Raw genomic sequence first — 19,865 nt, 5'->3', positions numbered from 1 at the left:
TTGTTAAGTGATATCATCTCTTGAGATCCAGGGTGCCAAATAAACCCTCCTTCCAAAATCTAAATAGGGAATATAAAAGTGGACTATGTCTGGATTCATCACAAGGAAACTATGATGAAAAGAAATACACTGAGGAAATAGCTCAGCAGTTAAAGGTGTTTGCTTTCAGAGCCTCAGAGTGGAGTTCAATTCCTCAGTGCCCATGTAAAACCAGATACAAAGTGTCATATGCACCTGTGATCCCAATGTGCTTTCAACAATGGGAGGCAGAGCCAGGAGCTGCAGCAGCTAGTCCGATGCTCCTTCACAATCTGGCAGTTATTTACAGCAGCTATAGATTCTATCTCAAAGAAGGTGGAGCACAGACAGACACCTTGAGGTTATCCTACAATATCCATGTGGGCATCATGGCATGTGCCCCACCCCATACACAAATAAAATTTTAAAAAATCAGAAGAGCATCAGTTAAGGTGATCCAGACTGCCTTTTACTGAGGTGGGCAGTGCTGGTGCTAGGTCACTAAACTGAGGGCCTGGTGCATGCCAAGCACATGCCCCAAACTGAAGCCTACAGATATGAGGACTAGGGCAGTGAAGCATGTTGACTATATGCACGGAGTCATAGATTCAGTCCCTTCATGCTACAAAAATAAACAAACAAAAAAGAAAACCCTCCTTAAAGGATACTAGAGAATTGAATGATGTCTTGAATTTGTAAAGAAAAGGTAACTCCATCTGGAATTACAAATCAATAAAATGGATATTTGAGTATATGACAAAATGTAGATATTTGTGTCCAAGTGATATCAAAGGAAATTCTCAAATACAAGATTTGCTCATTGAATATGGCCAGAGAGCACTATTTTATTGAGGTATGTAAATTGACAATGTCACCAAATGGGATATACTTGAACTTCTATTCTAGATTTAGAAAGGACTACTACATTATAGATGACATTTAAGCAAAGACAGGAAAGAAGCAAAGAAGTGAAGGAATGGGCACCGATCACAGAAAGCAGCATATGGCCAACTTCAAGGAGGTGGAAGAAGGGGCTGGTTTGGAGTGTTCCATGAGCATCAGGGAGACCCTCCTGGAACACAGCAAACAACCAGTACCATGGTAGAAGATAAAATCAGAGGTCCCAGCCAGCCAGATGACCAAAAGTCTTTGAGATCACTGATTGGCATCTTCACTGGGTAACTGAGGAAACTGTTTAAAGATCTCCATTCTATGTGTCATAGTCTCCTACAGTCTCAGGCAGGATGAAGTTGCCACAGAATGAGCCTGCACGGGCCTCTCTACCTCTCCACTGATTGCATAAGCGCTCACTGTATTATATAATTGAAGTGATTGAAGTGCTGAGGATTGAACCTGTGACATCTTGCATGTTAAGAATTTTTTTCCGCCACCAAACTGCTCCTAGGTATTTATTATTAAATAAAAGAATATAACTTTTTAAAGCTTTTCTTTACTTTATTTTTTTGAGGTAGGGTCTCACACTAGCCCAGGCTGTCCTGGAAGTCACTATGTAGTCTCAGGCAGGCCTTGAGTTCACAGCGATCATCCTACCTATGTCTCCCGAGTGCTGGGATTAAAGGTGTATGCCACCACGCTGAGCCCAGCATTTCTTTATTGTTTATGGAATGCATTTTATGAGCTATAAAACTGTTACAAACTGTGCGTTGAATTCAAAGTTCATGTTTTTAAGCTTTACTCCAACAGTCCATCTGTTTTTTTCTCCTGTTTGCTATCATTTTTCCCCAACATCCATGAAATGTTAGCTGCTTCACTAAGTTTTAGTATTAATACTAATGAATATATATGAATCTGGTGCATTCATAAGCACTTCATGCATGTGCTCCAGGAGGTGGACATTATCAGCATTTCACCTTCTAGATGAATAAAAGGAAGCCTGGAAGGGTTAGATAGTTTAATTGGGGTCACACAGTGACTCAAGGCATTAGGCTGTAATCAGGCACTGAATTCAGATTTGACAGTGGCACTGGATTTCAGAGCCTAAGGGCTTAAATACTAGGCAGTCTCTCTAGCACTATGATATCTCTTCTCAACAGTTAATTAGAGCTCTACAGAAGCACTTACTATACTCTGCCTCATACAGTTTCACACTCCTTTGGGTTTTGTGAACTCTTTAAAGACAATAACATTAGTGTATAAATATTCATTTAAACTGACAGAAGAGATACAAGTATTTAGAAGATCAGTGACATTCCCGTTTCAAGTTCATTGGTATCTCCATTTCCACATGTCTTCCCTGGCAAGGGAATAATATTCTGGATTCTTTGGATGAAGAAGGTACTTTGGTGACCTTTTGTGAGGTTCCCTCAGTGATAAAATATACTGTACAAATCACTTTTGTACTATTAGATAGGGGTCATTCTTCTCAGTTTTGTGTAAGGAATAGAGAGTATGTCTTCTTTCTCTTTTTAAACCACTGCCAGGGCTTTTTGAGCTTTGGCTCAGTGATGCCTGCTAGCTACAAACCAGAGACAAAATATAGCAAGCAAGATCTTGGAGATGAAATGAAACACTCTGCTATCAGTAGGGGAAAATATTTCCTGATGAGTGTCAACAGTGCAATCATTTACATGCCTTGAGCCTAAGAGGGAAATAATTCATTCCATACATTTACATTTGCCCAAGCCTTTTATATGCTCTAACTGCCTTTAGTTTATAGAACTGAGAGTTAGGGTGACTTTGATGCAACATGTAGGCTGTTATTCTATATATATGTAATACAACATACAGGTTGTAACACATACATGCATGTATGGTGCAAAACATTACAACATGCTATCAAACAGGGTGTAACCTATAATTATGTGCTTATTGTACAGGTGAAGGAAGATTACAGCATGCTGTCACACAGTGTGTGATCTATAATTGTGTGCTTACTGTACAGGTAAAGAAGCTGGAGCTCAGAGAAACTGTTACCTGGCAAAAGTTGCAGTGAAAATTTGAGACAAAGCCAAGACTCCAACTCAAGTCTGACTTCAAGTCAAGCAAAAACTCTCCGTTTGTTCTTGGCATCTACAGCTACGATCTGTGACTCGTTTATTTCTCAGCATGTGGAGGTGAGCCAAGACCTGAAGTAAGCTGAGTCCTTTGCAGAAATACAGGTCAGTCTTAGAGCTTGTAAGGCTCACGCTGTGAACCTGCAGTTGTGACTCCCCTTCCCACGCTGTGTGACATCTCATTGTCAATGTACACATTGTACAGAATTCTCTACACACCATTCCTAACACAAAGCTTCCTGAGAGGGCAAGTTCACGTGATTCCAGAGACTGAGTGACAAACAGAACACAATGCCTTCTCCACAACACTTAGACTGAATTTCCACATTTAAGCATTAATCTCTTCATTATGGCCTACTAATGACAAATACCTTTTGACAACTTAGAAAGGATGAATTTGTCAGAAACATCCCTGGAAAATGAGAAAATAAGAGGCTTTTATAGTTTTGCCTGTTTCACTACAATGAATTGAAACCTCAAAAAGGATGTGTTCAGGGCTGGAGAGATGGCTTAGCGGTTAAGCGCTTGCCTGTGAAGCCTAAGGACCCCGGTTCGAGGCTCGGTTCCCCAGGTCCCACCTTAGCCAGATGCACAAGGGGGCGCACGCGTCTGGAGTTCGTTTGCAGAGGCTGGAAGCCCTGGCGCGCCCATTCTCTCTCTCTCCCTCTATCTGTCTTTCTCTCTGTGTCTGTCGCTCTCAAATAAATAAATAAATAAAATTTAAAAAAAAAAAAACCAGGATGTGTTCAAGGCCTAACCAAAGACACTTATAAACATGATCTTATTTGGAAAAAAATACCATCGCAGATATAACCAGGTTAGAAGGTGCTCATACTGTACTCAGAGTGGGCTTTAATCCAATGACCAGTTTCTCATTTTTGCTAAGTTCCTACATGTATATAATGCATTTTGAGCATATTCACCCCACCTCCCACTCCCACTACAGCCTTTCTTCCCAATTAACCCTATTCCAGCGTGTCCTTTTTTGTGAGTTCTTGAGTTAAATTGGGGTCACTTGAATGAGTATGGGTGGGAAGTTCTACTGGAAAGTGGGCAACCTACCAGTGGCTGTACCACTGAACATGACTGCCCCTCCCCGCAATCATCAATTGACAGTATCTCCTCTGGGAGGAGTAAGGTGTCATGTGCTCCCCCCTGATCCATTATGACTTTTTGACAGGGTCAGTCTCATGCAGGAAACCACAGCTGTTGTGAGTCCATGAATGAACAGCTACTTCATGTCCAAAAGACAGCACTCCACAGCACTTCTTCCCATCCTCCAGTTCTCAAATTCTTTCCACCACTCTTGTGTAATATTCCCTGGGCCTTGGAGAAGGTGAAATACATATCCCATATAGGGCTAAGCTGATAGTGATGCTTCAAGTCTCAGCTAGAGCAGTAAAACAAGAGAGGGAAATAAAAGGGATACAAATAGGAAAAAGAGAAAGTATCATTATTTACAATGGGTATGGGTCTATATACAAGAAACTTTTAAAACTCTACCAGAAAACTCTTATAGTTGACAAACACTTTTGGCAAAGTGGCAAGATACACAATTACATTACATCAGTAGCCTTTCTATATATACCAATGACAAACATACTGAGAAAAAAAAAATCAAAGAAAACAGTTTTATGTACCACAGCCTCAAAAAAAACTATCTTGGAATAAATGTAATGAAGGAAGTGAAAGATCTCTACAATGAAAACTTATAAACACTAAAGAAAGAAATTGAGGAAAACACCAGAAGATGGATTGTCCTTACTCATGGATTAGAAAAATTAATATTGTGAAATGGCCTTGCTACCAAAAGCAGTCTGCAGATTCAGTGCAATCCCAATCGACACTCAAGCACCATTCTTCAGAGAAGTAGAAAAAAATATTTATGAAATTCATATAGAAGCACAAAAGAGCCTAGATATCCAAAGCAATCCTGACCAAAAAGAATGGTGCTGCAGATATTGCTAGTTTTTTAATAAGAAGGGAAAGGATAACCTGGCAAGAGGAAGAGGGCTATAGAAATAGGAGGCATAGGCTGGAATGATGTACCCCAGCCAAGGAATTGGAGGACTGCCACAGCCACCAGAAGCTGGGAAGAGACAACAGACAAAGGATTCTCTCCTAGAGCGTTTAGGAGTATGGCCTTGCTGGTGGAACCTTAATTTCAGATATCTAAGCTCAAAACCATGACAGAATATATCCCTGATAATATATATATATGTGTGTGTGTGTATACTTTTTGGGGGGGGGTGAGGTAGGGTCTCACTCTAGCCCAGGCTGATCTGGAATTCACTATGCAGTCTCAGGGTGGCCTCGAACTCACAGTGATCCTCCTACCTCTGCCTCCCAAGTGGTGGGATTAAAGACGTGTGCCACCACAGCCAACTAAAAATATTTTTATTTATTTGTGAGAAAGACAGAGGAGAGATAGTATGGGTGCACCAGGGCCTTTAGCCCTTGCAAAAGAACTCCAGATGGATTTGCCACTTTGTGCATCTGGCTTTACAGAGGTACCCAGGAACCTAATCTGGGCAGTTGGGCTTTGCAAGTGAGCCCCTTTAATCACTGAGCAATCTCTCCAGCCCAATCCCTGCTATTTTTTTTTTTTTGTATTTTTTGTTTGTTTGTTTATTTTTATTTATTTGAGAGTGACAGAGAGAGGCGGGGGCGGGGGGGGGGGGGGAATGGGCTCGCCAGGGCTTCCAGCCACTGCAAACGAACTCCAGACGCGTGCGCCCCCTTGTGCATCTGGCTAATGTGGGTCCTGGGGAATCCAGCATCAAACCGGGGTCCTTAGGCTTCACAGGCAAGCCCTTAACTGCTAAGCCATCTCTCCGGCCCAGTACCTGCTATTTATGGCTTCCAAGTTGTGGCAATTACCACAGACTTAGGAAATTAATAGGCCTGCTTCTCACCCCACCTTTCACTCTCTCTTTTTTTAAAAATAGTTTTGCTTATTAGAAAGACACAAAAAGAGTGAGTGAGTACGGGCATGTCAGGGCCTCTTGCCACAGCAAATGAATTCCAGACACGTGCTTCTGGCTTTGTGTAGGTACAACTGGACCTAGGCTGTCAGGCTTTGCAAAAGCAAGCACCATTAACCACTGAGCTCTCTCTCCAGCCCCCACCTTCTACTTTCAAACTGCATTCCAGGGACCATTTAGAATTTGAAATTTACTTTTCTTTCTTTTTTTTTTTTTTTTTTTTTTGGTTTTTTGAGATAGGGTCTCACTCTAGTCTCAGGGTGGCCTTGAACTCATGGTGATCCTCCTACCTCTGCCTTCCAACTGCTGGGATTAAAGGCGTGAATCACCACGCCCAGTTTAATTTTATACTTTTTCTTAACAGTCTTCAACTTAAAAAATATTTTATTTATTTATTTGATAGATAAAAAGAGGCAGATAGAGAGAATGGGCAAATCAGGGCCTCTAGCCAGTACAAACAAACTCCAGATGCATGCACCACCATGTGTATCTGGCTTACTTGGGTCCTGGAGAGTTGAACCTGGGTCTTTAGCCTTAACCGCTAAGCTATCACTGCAGCCCCAGTCTTCAACTTTTGTTCCCAAAACACTTCACACTGGCTCTACTCTTGGGACAATCCTATGTATACACCTTCACAATGGGGCTGTTACACCAGAATGTAGCCAATGTAGGCAAAGACTCTAACAGTTGCCATTTTATTATTACTGTAATTATTATTACATTTTATTATTACCAACAGCAAAAATTATCTTATAAGCTATACAATAATCTACTAAAATATAATAGGGGCACGACTTCTAATGTCTCATGAGTAATAATAGAGTATTTTTAATATTTTATTTTTATTTATTTATTTGACAGAGAAAGGAGGGAGAGAGAGAGAACAGGTGTGCCAGAGCCTCCAGCCACTGAAGACGAACTCCAGACACATACATGCACCACCTTATGCATCTGGCTAACATGGGTCCTGAAGAATCAAATCTGGCTGGGTCTTTTGGCTTTGCAGACAAATGCCTTAACCGCTAAGCCATCCCTCCAGCCCTAATAGAGTTTTGTTTTTTTGTTGTCGTTGTTGTTGTTGATGATGATGATGTTTTGTTTTGTTCGGGTTTTGGTTTTTTTGAGGTGGGGTTTCACTCTAGTCCAGGCTGACCTGGAATTCACTCTGTAATTTCAGGGTAGCCTTGAACTCATAGCAATCCTCTTACCTCTGCCTCTAGAGTGCTGGGATTAAAGGCATGTGCCGCCATGCCCCGCCTAATAAAACATTTTTTTAAAAAATCCTTGCCATCTATTTGTATGAAGCCTCTGAATTCTAGGTGTCTGAGCAGTCTTCGGGATGAAATGAAGGTAGATTGGGTTCTGAAGGTCACAGAAATGCTCCCCAACACCCAGTGAAATTTCTTGTCTCTTTTATGGACACTGCACCAAGAAGGTCCTCAGAACTTCATGGGCAGGCGAACAGGAAGTGGCGCCGCCAAGCAAGGCAGGCCAACATAGGGAGGGCAATCTACCTGACTCCAGGCATGTCAAAGTTAAGTTCACACTTGACTTCCATAGTGAGCTGTAAAATATTTCAGCCTAAAACATATTTGGGGAATATCCCCAGACTGTGCCTGACACCGGGGCCAGCCTGGCTGTGGGCACTAACCACCTGGGACCTCCCTGTGGCTAGATGCTTTGTGAGTTCTGAACCCAAACCATCGCTCTAACATCAATGATCTCAGGGCCTGGTGAAGTCCTGTAGAGTCAACTACCCCGAACACCAGTGCTAAGTTCAATACTACACTGGAGAGCAGTCAGTTATAATATTCCGAAATCCCAGTTCACCCCGCGAGGCGATCTGAGCGTCCATGAGAGCCACCGGCAGGCAGGGGATCTGCGGGCGAGATCTGCGTGCCTGGCACGTTTGGACGCAGCTCTGCCCTGGGGGCCTCGGGACCGCTCCTGCCCACTCGTGCCCGGCAGGCGTCTCGGGGTGGGGAGGAGAGGATCCCCCCGCGCGGGGCTGGGGCTTCGCGGGAGCCGCGGGTCCCCTCGCCCGCGCCCCTCCCCGCGCAGCCGGCGTCCCCGGGGGCCCGCACCCCACCCCAGGCCGGCGCCCCCGGAGCGCGGGCTTCCCCCACCCCCGCCGGCGACCCCACCTCCCGCCCCCGCTGCGCGCGCGCCGGTGTCCGTCCGTCCGTCTGTCTTGTCTCGACGTCAGTGGGAATTTCCAGCCAGGAAGTGAGAGAGTGAGCGAGAGAGAAAGAGAGAGAGAAGTAGCGCCGCGCGCCCGGGCAGGAAGAGGAGGTTTCGCCACCGGCGCGGCGCGGCACGGCCCGGCAGGCAGCGCGCTGACAGCTTCCCGTGCCGGCCCGTCGGTGCGGCCTCCCCCGCCGCCGCCCTCGGCCTGCCTCCGCGGGCTCCGGCCCCGGCTCCCGCCGCCGCCGCGGCCCAGGCCCCAGGCCGCCCGCCGCGCTCCTCCGCCCGCCCGCGCCCCGCTCCGTGCCGTGCAGTGCCGCGGACATGGCGCGCCGCTGAGTGCAGCCCGGCCCGACCCGACCCGCCCGGCCGCTTCCTGCCCCGGCCCGCGACGCCCCGAGCGACAGCCCGCAGGCGCACGGAGGCCGAGCGCCGCCCCGCCGCCGCCCGGGGTAAGCCATCTCGGGGAGCGGGGTGCCGTGGGGGCCCCCGGGTCGCCACCCCGGCAGCCCGCGTCCCTTCCGCAGCCCCCGCGGACTTCCCGGGGGCGGGAGCTACCCGCTGGGCAAGCCCGTGGCAGGGTGGAGGTTGACCGTGGAGGAGGGACGCATGGGTTTGGCGACACGTCCGGACTTGGGCAGGGGATGGCCGGCCTGAGCGCCGCCGAGGCCTCCCCGGAGCCGGCCTGGCTCGAGGAGCCTCTGCGGGCGGGCATGGGAAGCTGAGGGGAACTCTTGCAAACTTTTAAAAAATCCCTACCTCGTCTCTGCTGGGAGCGGACGGGGAGGTGGAGGGCCGCTGCAGCGGATGGGGGAAGGTGTTTGGTGCAGTGCAGGACCAGATTTCACCTGAGGACGGTCCATGAACTGAAAGCTGAAGAGCTGGCCGGTCCTCTGGGCTGGGAAAGCCATTCCTAGCTCCCCAGAATTCAGGAGGAGAGCCTTGTCCCCCTTTCTGACCTGTGAAAGACCCCCTTCTCTTGCACGCACACACACGCATACACACACACACACACACACACACACACACACGATAAAGCATTCACCTGCTAGAAGATCTGCGCATTGACTTTCAAAAAATGAAGAGGGCGTAATACTAATCCTTCTGCCTGACATTTAAGAGAAAAGAGAAATTACCTACCTCGACCTCGTAGACTCTTGATACATAAAACTCTGGGATGATGGCAGGGTACATTTGTGCATGACCTCTAAAGCAAAAATAATGATAGAGGTAAAGCCTCTCCTACGTAGTTTTCTTACAGTCTTTTGAAATGAACACCAATGGAGATGTTGGCTCTGATTTACTGGTCTGTTCTAAAACTCCAATGGGACATAATAATAGTGGATTTAATCATCAAGATTTAAGACTTTTTTTAAGAGACTTTAAAAAGTAGAGCTTAACATTGCACTTTATCATCTATTTATTTATATTTAACTCAAATATTTTGTTATAGAGCTCACAGCTTAGAAATGGTTATGGTATTTAGCATTTGAATAGCCTTGGCGTCATATACTCTTGTGCAAACCGATGGCTTGGTAAATACTAAAGCTTGGAATCAGAGATGGTCAGTTGACTTTCTAGAATTCCTCAACTGAATATTCTTGAGCTATTTAAAATGCATCCTCATTTGTCAAAGCTTTAAAAGGGAAGCTTGATTAAAGTGAAGCCCTGAACTGAAGTATGTTTTCCCTCTGATTTCAGTATTGTGCTTTCTAGAGCTGAATCTTCTGCTGTCTGTTTGATGCACTAAAACTTATGTAAATAATTTAAAGCAAAATACTTTTTAACTTGAATTTGAGAAGAATGGCAAGAGGAAAATATTTGTTTCCTACAGCATTTGACGTTGGTCATTTAATTAAATTGCTAAAATTAAAACAGCATATGTAGTGAGAGAAACAAGAACTCTCCTCCAGCTATTGATATGCCTGCAAATCGTGTGTGCCCTCCCTTGCTGGTTTAGACAAAATGTCTTCTTAGTTCAACCTTCTGAACAAACTTGAACACAAAACAAGACTCATTCTATGTAGGTTTAATGCCAGGACTAAAATCCTGCTTGCTGAGAAAAGTAAACCACTTCAAAACCAGACAGACTTTTAAAAGAAAGTAGTGTAACCCTATGAAAGACAGCGGTGATTTGACAACCTGTTGTCTTTATCTTGAAATTTCAATGTTACTTCATGTTCTGCAAATGGCGATCTCTTGAACTGACTCAGTGACCCTGTTTTTCAAATCCAGGTAGTAAATACTGGAACATACATAAAAAATTAGTCCCTCTCCTGTGTACGCCCTGCTCTGATCTTTGCACTTCCTTTTTTGCTTCTGCATCTAAAACTAGCTCATCTCTGATGACTGAGTTGCAGTGGCTTATAGCTCAGCCAATTTGAAAGAGGTAGAATTGAACATTCAGTGACCATCTTGCAAACTTTTTCTTTTCTTGTCATTCTTTCTTAAAACAAATTGAAGCTAGCTTGAGAAACTAGTGTTTCTGCAGGCTGTTTGCACTCCTTTTAGACTTCCAGATAACTGATGAAGTAACTAGTAGTTGACTTTCAGGGATTGCTCATTGTTGTAGATAGGAGATCTCGATAAGGGATTGGCAGCTATGGGGATCTTGGAATATCACTCAATCACCAAGCCCTTAGTTTACCTAATTTATGAGAGGTATTCCCCATCAGGGCAGGTGAGGGCTCTAGGAAAGGTATCCTCCCCCACAGGAGATAGTGGTTCTGGCTTCTTGGGAAAGGGGTTACTTCATACCTTCAGTTACCTTAAACCTGGGAAAGGAATACTTGGCATTTTAAACAGTAAGATACATCATTGTTTCTAGGTTGTTATTGTTATTTGGGTGGGGGTCTGCTGGGGTTCAAACCCAGGGACCATGAGGCTTCACCCCAGCCCTGCCATTTGGATTTTGAATAATGGTGTTCAAAATGTCACTTTTTGTTTGTCTCCAGAACTTAGTGGACGTCCTGTTCTAGGTACAAAGATGATGGAATTAGGAAGCCTAGAATGCAAATAGTTTGACCAGTGGAGTAAATACCAGATCACTATTCTGTATAACAGATTGAACAGTCATCAATATCACTGCAAATTTTCTCATTAAATTGTCTTTTAGGAGGAAGGGTTTTTGTGTGCTTGGCTTACTGGCTTTCTGTTGATAGTTTGAATTCTGAGAGGTTGTGTGGCTGTTTGTGTTAGAAGACAAGAGGCAGGAGAAGGGACTGGAGCTCCAGTGCTGGAGGACTGGACATGTCCTGCTCCTGTGCCTGCACTTCTGTCTCATTGGAGCTCACTGGCAACACTGGGCAGTCTGCTGTGCTTTCTGGGAGTTATTTCTGATTTGCCTCTGAATCTCTCATAAACCCTGACCTAGTTGTGGTGTTCTTAGAAGCGAGCAGGTGGGTGACTAGGAGAATTGCCATATATCCATGTGAACTCATTCTGTCACAATTGGGGCGACTTCAGAGTGTTAGAGAATTGCAGGCATTCAGTCTCAGGGAGGAATGTTTGGACGTTGTGGTATAATACTGTGAGGCCTTTCAGGGAAAGGGCGTTTAAAACCACATAATTTGATAGAGTTAACAGTTCTCGTCTTTGTACTGTGTCTGTAATGAGTATATAGTAGATGGGAGGAGGACAGGTGAGAGGGGAGGGAGGAAGGAAGGGAAGGAAAGAAAGCTGGGAAGGATGGGTAACATAACATGCTGTTCATGATGATAGATTGATGATACTGTCTTCAGTGTACTGTACAGAGGATATTTCTGGGTACAAATTCACATGATATCATTCAGATTTTCAGATGATGAATCAGTCAATACTTTAGAAAACAAGTTAAGACTGTTGCTTTAGCACAAAGAATTGAAAGCCTGACGGTTTCATTCATCAAAAGCAATATATAATGATGAGTTAAAGAGTATAGACCTCTCAAGAGTAGAGATATGGATATAAAATTTGTTAGCGTAGTAGTCATAAACAATGCATTTTTAATTATGAGAAGAAAACCAGTTTATCAAATCCTTATGTTTTGTGTAGAGACAAACACAGACTTAATTGCCAGTAATGAAAATTTCATCAGTTTTAGTTTGTTGCCTATTTCTAAAATTGGAAGAATGATATATATGGCATAATTATTCTTTGTAAATTGGCTTCTGACTTTTTATCTCTATTACCATTATACTCAAACCCTTATAACCATCTTTTGTTCTGAACCATACTTAAAACAGATTTAAATCATCTATAATCTTATTTCTTTAACTGTAAAAAAAAAAGTAAATTTTCAAGAAGAACATAAGTAATCTGAAGACTTTATCTTTAGAAGAGCCTAAAGTTATTTAAACATGAAGTAGAGGGCTGGAGAGATGGCTTAATGGTTAAGCACTTGCCTGTGAAGCCTAAGGACCCCAATTCGAGACTTGATTCCCCAGGACCCACGTAAGCCAGATGCACAGGGGGCTCATGTGTCTGGAGTTCATTTGCAATGGCTGGAAGCTCTGGCATACCCATTCTTTCCCTCTCTCTCTCTCTCTCTGCCTCTTTCTCTCTCTGTCTGTTGCTCTCAAATAAATAAATAAAAATAACCAAAAAAAAAAAAAAGTAGAAAAGGAAGAAAGTCTGAATGCAATCCTGTATGTCCAGATAAAACTAGGGCAAAGCAATTGAATGTTTGAATATGCGGCAAAGAAATTGAATGTTTACCTATTGTTCTTATTGACACATAGTAAATTATACATACTGAATAAATAAATAACATTAAATTGTTTTATTTTAATTTTTAAATGAACAATCTTTTCTGTAGCCAACAAAAATTACACTATTTTGCCTCTTTTCCTTTGGTGGGAAAGAAACCTAGTTCTTGCTTCCTGGGTATAATATTACTGTTTAAAGCACACATATTTTATTAGAACAGGTAAATTAATAACTACCTGCTTCTTTTCAAAAGGGAAGTATTTCATTCTGAAACAGGATTTATGAATTGGAAAAGTATCTTTTAGTTACAAAGTTTTAGAGACAGTGTCCAAGAAAAGTAATAAAGTAGCTGAAATAATAAATGTCATGCACAGGTAAAAAATGTAACTTTCTCACTAGATTAGAACTTCTCTAAACTCCATTAAAAGTGTAATTTCAATACTGGTATCTCCCCAGAAGGAAACAATGCTACAAGTACTGCTTTCTAAAACAAAGTTTGTTAACACCCATCTAATTCATCAACTAAAAGGTACAAACAAAATATGACCTCCAGAAGTAAATACTTGTCACTCATAAATCTGTGATTGCTCAAAGTTACTAGATTGGAAAATTCCAGAACAACAACTAGCAGAGCTTGCTATACTCCCCACTTTCGTCTGTAATGATTTTACAACACGTTAAGAATTGAAATTTATCACAGCAAGGTCTGTTCATCATTTCTCAGTTGCAATATTTTCAAAACATTGACTTTGAATTTTGTGTCCACTTATTTTTTTTCAACTTTTTTTTTTTTTTTGAGAGTGACAGACACAGAGAGAAAGACAGATAGAGGGAGAGAGAGAGAGAATGGGCGCGCCAGGGCTTCCAGCCTCTGCAAACGAACTCCAGACGCGTGCGCCCCCTTGTGCATCTGGCTAACGTGGGACCTGGGGAACAGAGCCTCGAACCGGGGTCCTTAGGCTTCACAGGCAAGCGCTTAACCGCTAAGCCACCTCTCCAGCCCTGTGTCCACTTATTGTTATGACCCCATTTATGAAACAAAGATGATACCCACATTTGAAAGGAGCAAATTTACATCCCTCCCCATCCTGGGGTCAGGGAACCCAAAAACAAGTCTTCATGGGAGGACAACCATTTTATTACATAATGCTCACTCAGTCCTCTTCTTGACCACCTAATACTTAATTCTTGTTCTGCTCCTGACTCTCCTTATGCCACCCATAAATGTACACTCAGGTTTAAATATTAATTGAAAAATTAGTGCATGTATATGCATTCATATTTAATCTTTGCTGTTGCAAACAAACTGAGAAAAAAATCAAATGTTTTCATATGCATGCAGCACACTATAGCGATGTCACTGCTGAAGTGTTCTAGTGAAAAGCAAGAGAGTTTGTCAGTTAAAATAATACAGTAATCCAAGCACAGTTCCTGTGGCTTCCCTGTGTCATAACTGGGGTCCATCCCATGGTAGGTTCAGCATACAGCTTCTGGACATACACAGAGCAAGCAGAGCTATAATTAGACCTAATCCTTACTGTTCTGGTCAAAAATGGATGGACTGGGTGGCTCCAGAGGTGGCTTAGCACTTTCAAAACCTGCAGACCTGGGTTCAGTTCCCAAGCCACCCATGTAAGCTGGGGGTACAAAGGGGCACAAGTATCTGATATTCATTTGCAATGACAAAAAGCCCTGACACACACACACACACACACACACACACACACACACACACACACAATTTTAGAAATTTAGAAAAAGGAAAGGAATGTTCATGCATTTCATATTGGATTTGTCTTTAATGTAAACCTTATTTTTGATATTTCCAAATGCTGTTTGTTTTTCTTGATTCCTGTCCTCATCTTATTCCTCTCTACCTCTTCTCCCAGCTCCCCTCCCCCCTGAATTTTCCTTTCTTCTGTTTGCATGCTGCATCTTCCAGCTCATCTCTTCTAATATTTTTATTTATTTGCAAGAAGAGAGAGAAAAAATGAATATAAATGTGTCAGGGCCTCTAGTCACTGCAAACTCCAGATGCATGTGCCACCTTGTGCATCTGGCTTTACATGGCTATGGGGAAATCAAACCAGTGTCATTAGGTTTTGCAGGCAAGTGCCTTAACCACTAAGCCATCTCCTCAGCTCTATATTCACTTTTGATTATGGTTCTGTCTTTATAGGTTTTATCCACTTTTGTCCCATTATTTATGTATATTTATAGATACTACAAGATAAGACCTGCATCTTAGAGCGTGAGGTGTTGGTTTTTCTGAAAGCACTGAATCCTAACCACTAGACCATCCGGGACACTGGCTTTGGTCTTTCTGAGTGAATTTGAGTCACTTCACTTTATATGATTCTCTCCAGATCTATCCATTTTCCTGTAAATTTCATATTCACTGTAAACCTTTTAGATGAATAAAACTCATTAGGGTTTCTATGATAAACTTCCTTTTTGTAAACTTGAACTGAAGAAAGATAAGACCTACATAACATTTAGCATACCTCTAAAGAGTTTAATATGAAAGAAAACATATCAGATGAATTTTATTAAAATAGCAACATAGTTCCAAAATTATGACCTTTAGGATGCATCTTGTGACTTGAACTAAGCATTATGTCATATTCCAGAGCACACCCACCCTCACTTATCTCCATTCTCACATACATCAAGCATGGAAAGAAGAAAACTTAAAAGTGATGACTGTCTCCCTAATCTGTCTATGAACTTATTCATTGGTTCTCTGTCCAAACCTGCAATTCATTTAAATAGTAAAAATAATTTACTTAATTTACTTAATTGTCTTAGAAAATACACCTTCTAAAACAAGTATTTTTAGAATGAGAAAATGACTATCTCTGGATATTTTTTACACTAATGTTTCGTTGATATATGGAAAAGTTCTTTTGGCCATTGGTTGTTAAGTATGGATTTATTCTGATTGGCCTTGTTATGTTTGACCATTAAAACTTATTCATAGACTCTAGTGTCTTTCTCATAAACTAAATATGGGAATTTGGGTGAGGGCAAAGCAGAAAAGTCCCTTTAACTGTATCTACTAGAATGCTGCATATATGGTACACATTATGACAGAAAAATCACAATGAAGATAATATGGAAGGTTGGAAGAAATGCAGATGGCCATTCATACAGGAAACATTTAAAGTAGAAAGGAAGAAACATAGAGAAGGCTAAGAACAATTTTTTTTGTTGTTTTAGCTATTTAGGAAAGTGCCAGGAATAAATAACACCAGGGTTTTATATAAAATCAGGACTGTAAACAAAAACAAAATCTAGGAAGTAAACAAGTCTTTATTTATTTAGTTTTATTTTTTAATTTTTATTAACATTTTCCATGATTATAAAAAAAAATCCCTCCCTCCCCCCCGACACTTTCCCCTTTGAAATTCCATTCTCCATCATATTACCTCCCCATCTCAATCATTGTACTTACATATATGTAATATATGTAATATCAACCTATTAAGTACCCTCCTCCCTTCCTTTCTCTTCCCTTTATATCTCCTTTTTAACTTACTGGCCTCTGCTACTAAGTATTTTCCTTCTCACGCAGAAGCCCAATCATCTGTAGCTAGGAACCATATATGAGAGAGAACATGTGGCACTTGGCTTTCTGGGCTTAAGTCTTTTTTTTTAAATGCACTCAAACTGCTCATTTCAAACCAACCAGAAAGCCTGTGAAAGACTTTATAGAGGAGATGGATTAAAATGAACCTAATATTTAATCAATTCTATAAAAAATAAAAAGTTCTTTCATTTATTATCCTTCTAATACATATTAAAGTATATGAGCAGTATATGTGAAGGTGTGTGTGCATTCAAACTTAAGAGTCTTGAAACATTATGGTCAAAGCACAAGACAGTGGAAGCATATATAAAGGTTTAGGGGGAAAGTCTTCTGTAAAGAAAATTAAATCTTGAGTGTGGAAATAAGTTAATAATAAACTAGAAAGTGGATCAGATCCTAGGGAAGTTGGTAAAGTTTGTGTCTCATGGCTGAGGAAGGGGAGGTCATGATTTAAGGAGCACAGTTGCCTGTAAGTAGTGTTTTCTTAAGCATCTCATGGTAGTTATCCTATTGCTGAGCAATTGAAAATAGTGGGACATGGGATGTAGCTCAGTAGTCAGTATTTGCTTACAGTCAGAAGATCCTGGGTACATCCCTAGCACTACAAAAAAGAAAAGAGAAAGAAGGAAGTTTCCCCATATTCTAAAACAATATTCTAAGTATACATCCACACACCTGGGAAATTCAGATATAAAGCAGGGTATCTGACAAACTTCAGTTCTGTATTATAGTACTCATTTGGCATAATATCTTTATAGTTTGTCTCCACTTATTTACCCAATTTACTGCTGAAGACATTTAAGTAAATTTTAGTGAGCACTCAGGATCATTTAAATATTTCCTGATTATTTAAGAACACCACACAACTAGTCATTTCCTATGTAATTATGGTTCTTTTTATGATGGATGGGAAAAAAACATCCCATTTCCTTTAGAAAGTCTGTAATAATAGCCAAGTAGGAGTCTGTCCAGGTTGTTTTCAGGGGTAGTTTATCCTATTTTGAAATAGGTAAATGATGTTTTAGATAACTGTGCTATATTTACCAATTATCTGTTAAATTGAAAGAGTGTGGCCACTCTTGTACACATCAGTATCACCACAGATGCCCCATCATTATGCCAGTGTAGAATTTCTCATCACCTCTCTTCCCAGTGGTTGCCTCCTCACAAGAGGAAGTGCAGTTGCTAACCCACGCAGGCCTTCAACACTTCAGCAGTTTCCCACACTGGCAGTCTAATAGCCGTTCCTTCCTAGCATTCACTTTCCCCTTCAGTAGGTCACCAGTCTGTCAAATCAGCCTCCCCGGCCAGAAGCTTTTCTAATGCACTGTGGTCTCCTTCGCTGCAGCATAACAGTCCACTTTCTAAAGTCATGCCTGGACATGCCAATCTCTTTCCATTTCTAAAGTGAACCAGGGGTGTGGCCATAGCTGACCCTTCCACACCTCACCTTAAATCCTCACCCATCCCCCCGTTCTGTCATCCATAGCAACATTCAGTTCCTTCTCCACCATGCTTCCTCATTGTGAATGTATTTGCATATGCCCTTCTATGTGAGGAGGCCCTTTTCCTTCTGTCCGTCCTACTGACCACTTAGCCTTGAGGCCTGTCTATCAGCTAGTCTCGTCTCCATTACTAACTCTTTGTCTTCTGCCCACTTCAGCATCTCCATAAGGAGCTATATTGCCCCTTCTGTGAGCGCTTGACTTCTTAAGTGTTCTAAAAATGAGACATTAAAAGGGCAAGGGTTTACCTAATTTCCCTTTTATTTGCACAGCGCCCTGCATGTTTGCTGAATGAGTAAGTAACTAAACAAAATATTAGGAAATTGTACTCTCATTAAGCTGGTGGCTCTCAGCAAGTTAATTAACTTTATTAGCTTTGTCTTTTCTCTGTAAAAATAAATAAATGCAAGGGTTAGACTAAATGAACATCTATGTCTAAAATAGTTTTTTCATGTTATTGCATTAATTAGAAGACTTTCTGTTTTCTTGCTATGTAGATATCAACAAAAGGAAAATGACTGAGTAGGTGTAAAGCCTATTTTAGTGTGATGATATGAGGAACTATCTGTCCTATGGACAATGAATCATATTATGGTCCCAATCTAGTTTCTTCCTGACACCATATGTTTCTGGGGTTTTATCTTGTTTCATGCAATTTGATTTCTTCAAAGAAATTGATGGCAAATTTGAAAACAGAAGTTGAATATCAAAATATTTGAATTCTAAATTCATAAACATTTGGAAGAGGAAGGATAGAAAATGGTAGGAGTATAAGCTGAATCCCTATCTGTCATGAAAGGAATGAATGCAATGTCTAAAATCAATAGATCCACTCAGAAAAAAATAAGCATTTACTAGAGATATTAACAGGACCACCAGGCGAACCAAAAAGAAGTTTTAAAGCCAGTTTTTCTCAAAAGCAGGGTTAGAGGTTTGTAGGAGTGAGGAAAGGGGACCCTTAGCTTCTTTGTATAAATGCTTCCACCTTTGTGCAGTAATCGTGTTAAAATTATTTTTCCCACCGAGCATGGTGGCACACGCCTTTAATCCCAGCACTCGGGAGGCCGAGGTAGGAGGATTGCTGTGAGTTCAAGGCCACCCTGAGACACTATTGTGAATTCCAGGTCAGCTTGGGCTAGAGTGAGACCCTATCTTGAAAAACGAAAAAATATATATATTTTTTCCTTCTTTCCTCTAGTTTATTATAATGCAGTTGACAAGTTATAAATGTAGGTATTTGTGGTGTACAAAGTAATAGAGGTTTATAAAGGGTGCTTAGTTCATTAAGGGCTTTATACTACTAGGCTGGAAGAATTCTGTAAGTCCTAAACTTGTTGCTTACAAAACATTGCGTTTTTTTGTGTGCATACTTGGAAGGTCTTATCTGTGAGTGCACCTTCCTCCCTCCTGGCTGGCAATAGCCATATCCATGGAACCAACACTGCTGGTTCACATGATGAATCCTTGTCCTTTAAGACAAAGGACAAGGGGCTGGAGATAGGTCAGTGGTGGAGCATGCCTACAAGACCACAGATCTAGTCTTTAGCACAGCACAAAACAACAACAAAAAACAAACAGAAAATACATGTTTTGTGGGATTTTGAGGATTAATAAAGTGAAAATTCAAAATAAGTCAGCTCATTTGATGTCCTTACAACTAGATCAGTTTCTCTATATTCAAACAAAAGAAAATACATATCCATAATTGATAACCATGAAATCTTCCTCCCCCTCAGTCTGGAAATATAAACCCTATAAAGTGTTCTCAAGGTAAGACCAGACATCAAAAGTTAATCCTGTCATACTCTGTTTTCAGAGAAGAGAGCTGTAGCATTTGTAGAAATGGGAAGCAGACAGACAGAACAAAGTCGGATGAGCAAAGGCT

The 19,865-nt window shown here is 41.6% G+C and overlaps 1 protein-coding gene and 1 long non-coding RNA gene across 3 annotated transcripts in view; one reads left to right on the top strand and one right to left on the bottom strand.

The window, feature by feature from the left end:
* The window catches only part of LOC123458604, a 76,675-nt gene extending 67,510 nt beyond the window's left edge, over positions 1-9,165 (bottom strand). The window contains exon 1 of the long non-coding RNA XR_006635738.1: positions 8,960-9,165. This is a non-coding gene — a long non-coding RNA (uncharacterized LOC123458604). The remainder of the gene's footprint in view (positions 1-8,959) is intronic.
* Nfkb1 (nuclear factor kappa B subunit 1) overlaps positions 8,601-19,865 on the top strand; it is a 125,745-nt gene continuing 114,480 nt past the window's right edge. For both annotated transcript variants that reach the window (XM_045143005.1, XM_045143004.1), the window contains exon 1: positions 8,601-8,652. The gene's annotated coding sequence lies outside the window, so the exon portion shown is untranslated. The remainder of the gene's footprint in view (positions 8,653-19,865) is intronic.

This window comes from Jaculus jaculus, chromosome 2, assembly GCF_020740685.1.
Source record: "Jaculus jaculus isolate mJacJac1 chromosome 2, mJacJac1.mat.Y.cur, whole genome shotgun sequence".
Lineage (NCBI taxonomy): Eukaryota > Metazoa > Chordata > Mammalia > Rodentia > Dipodidae > Jaculus > Jaculus jaculus.
The sequence above is the reverse complement of the archived record's forward strand: the minus strand, read 5'-3'. Positions and strand labels throughout refer to the sequence as shown.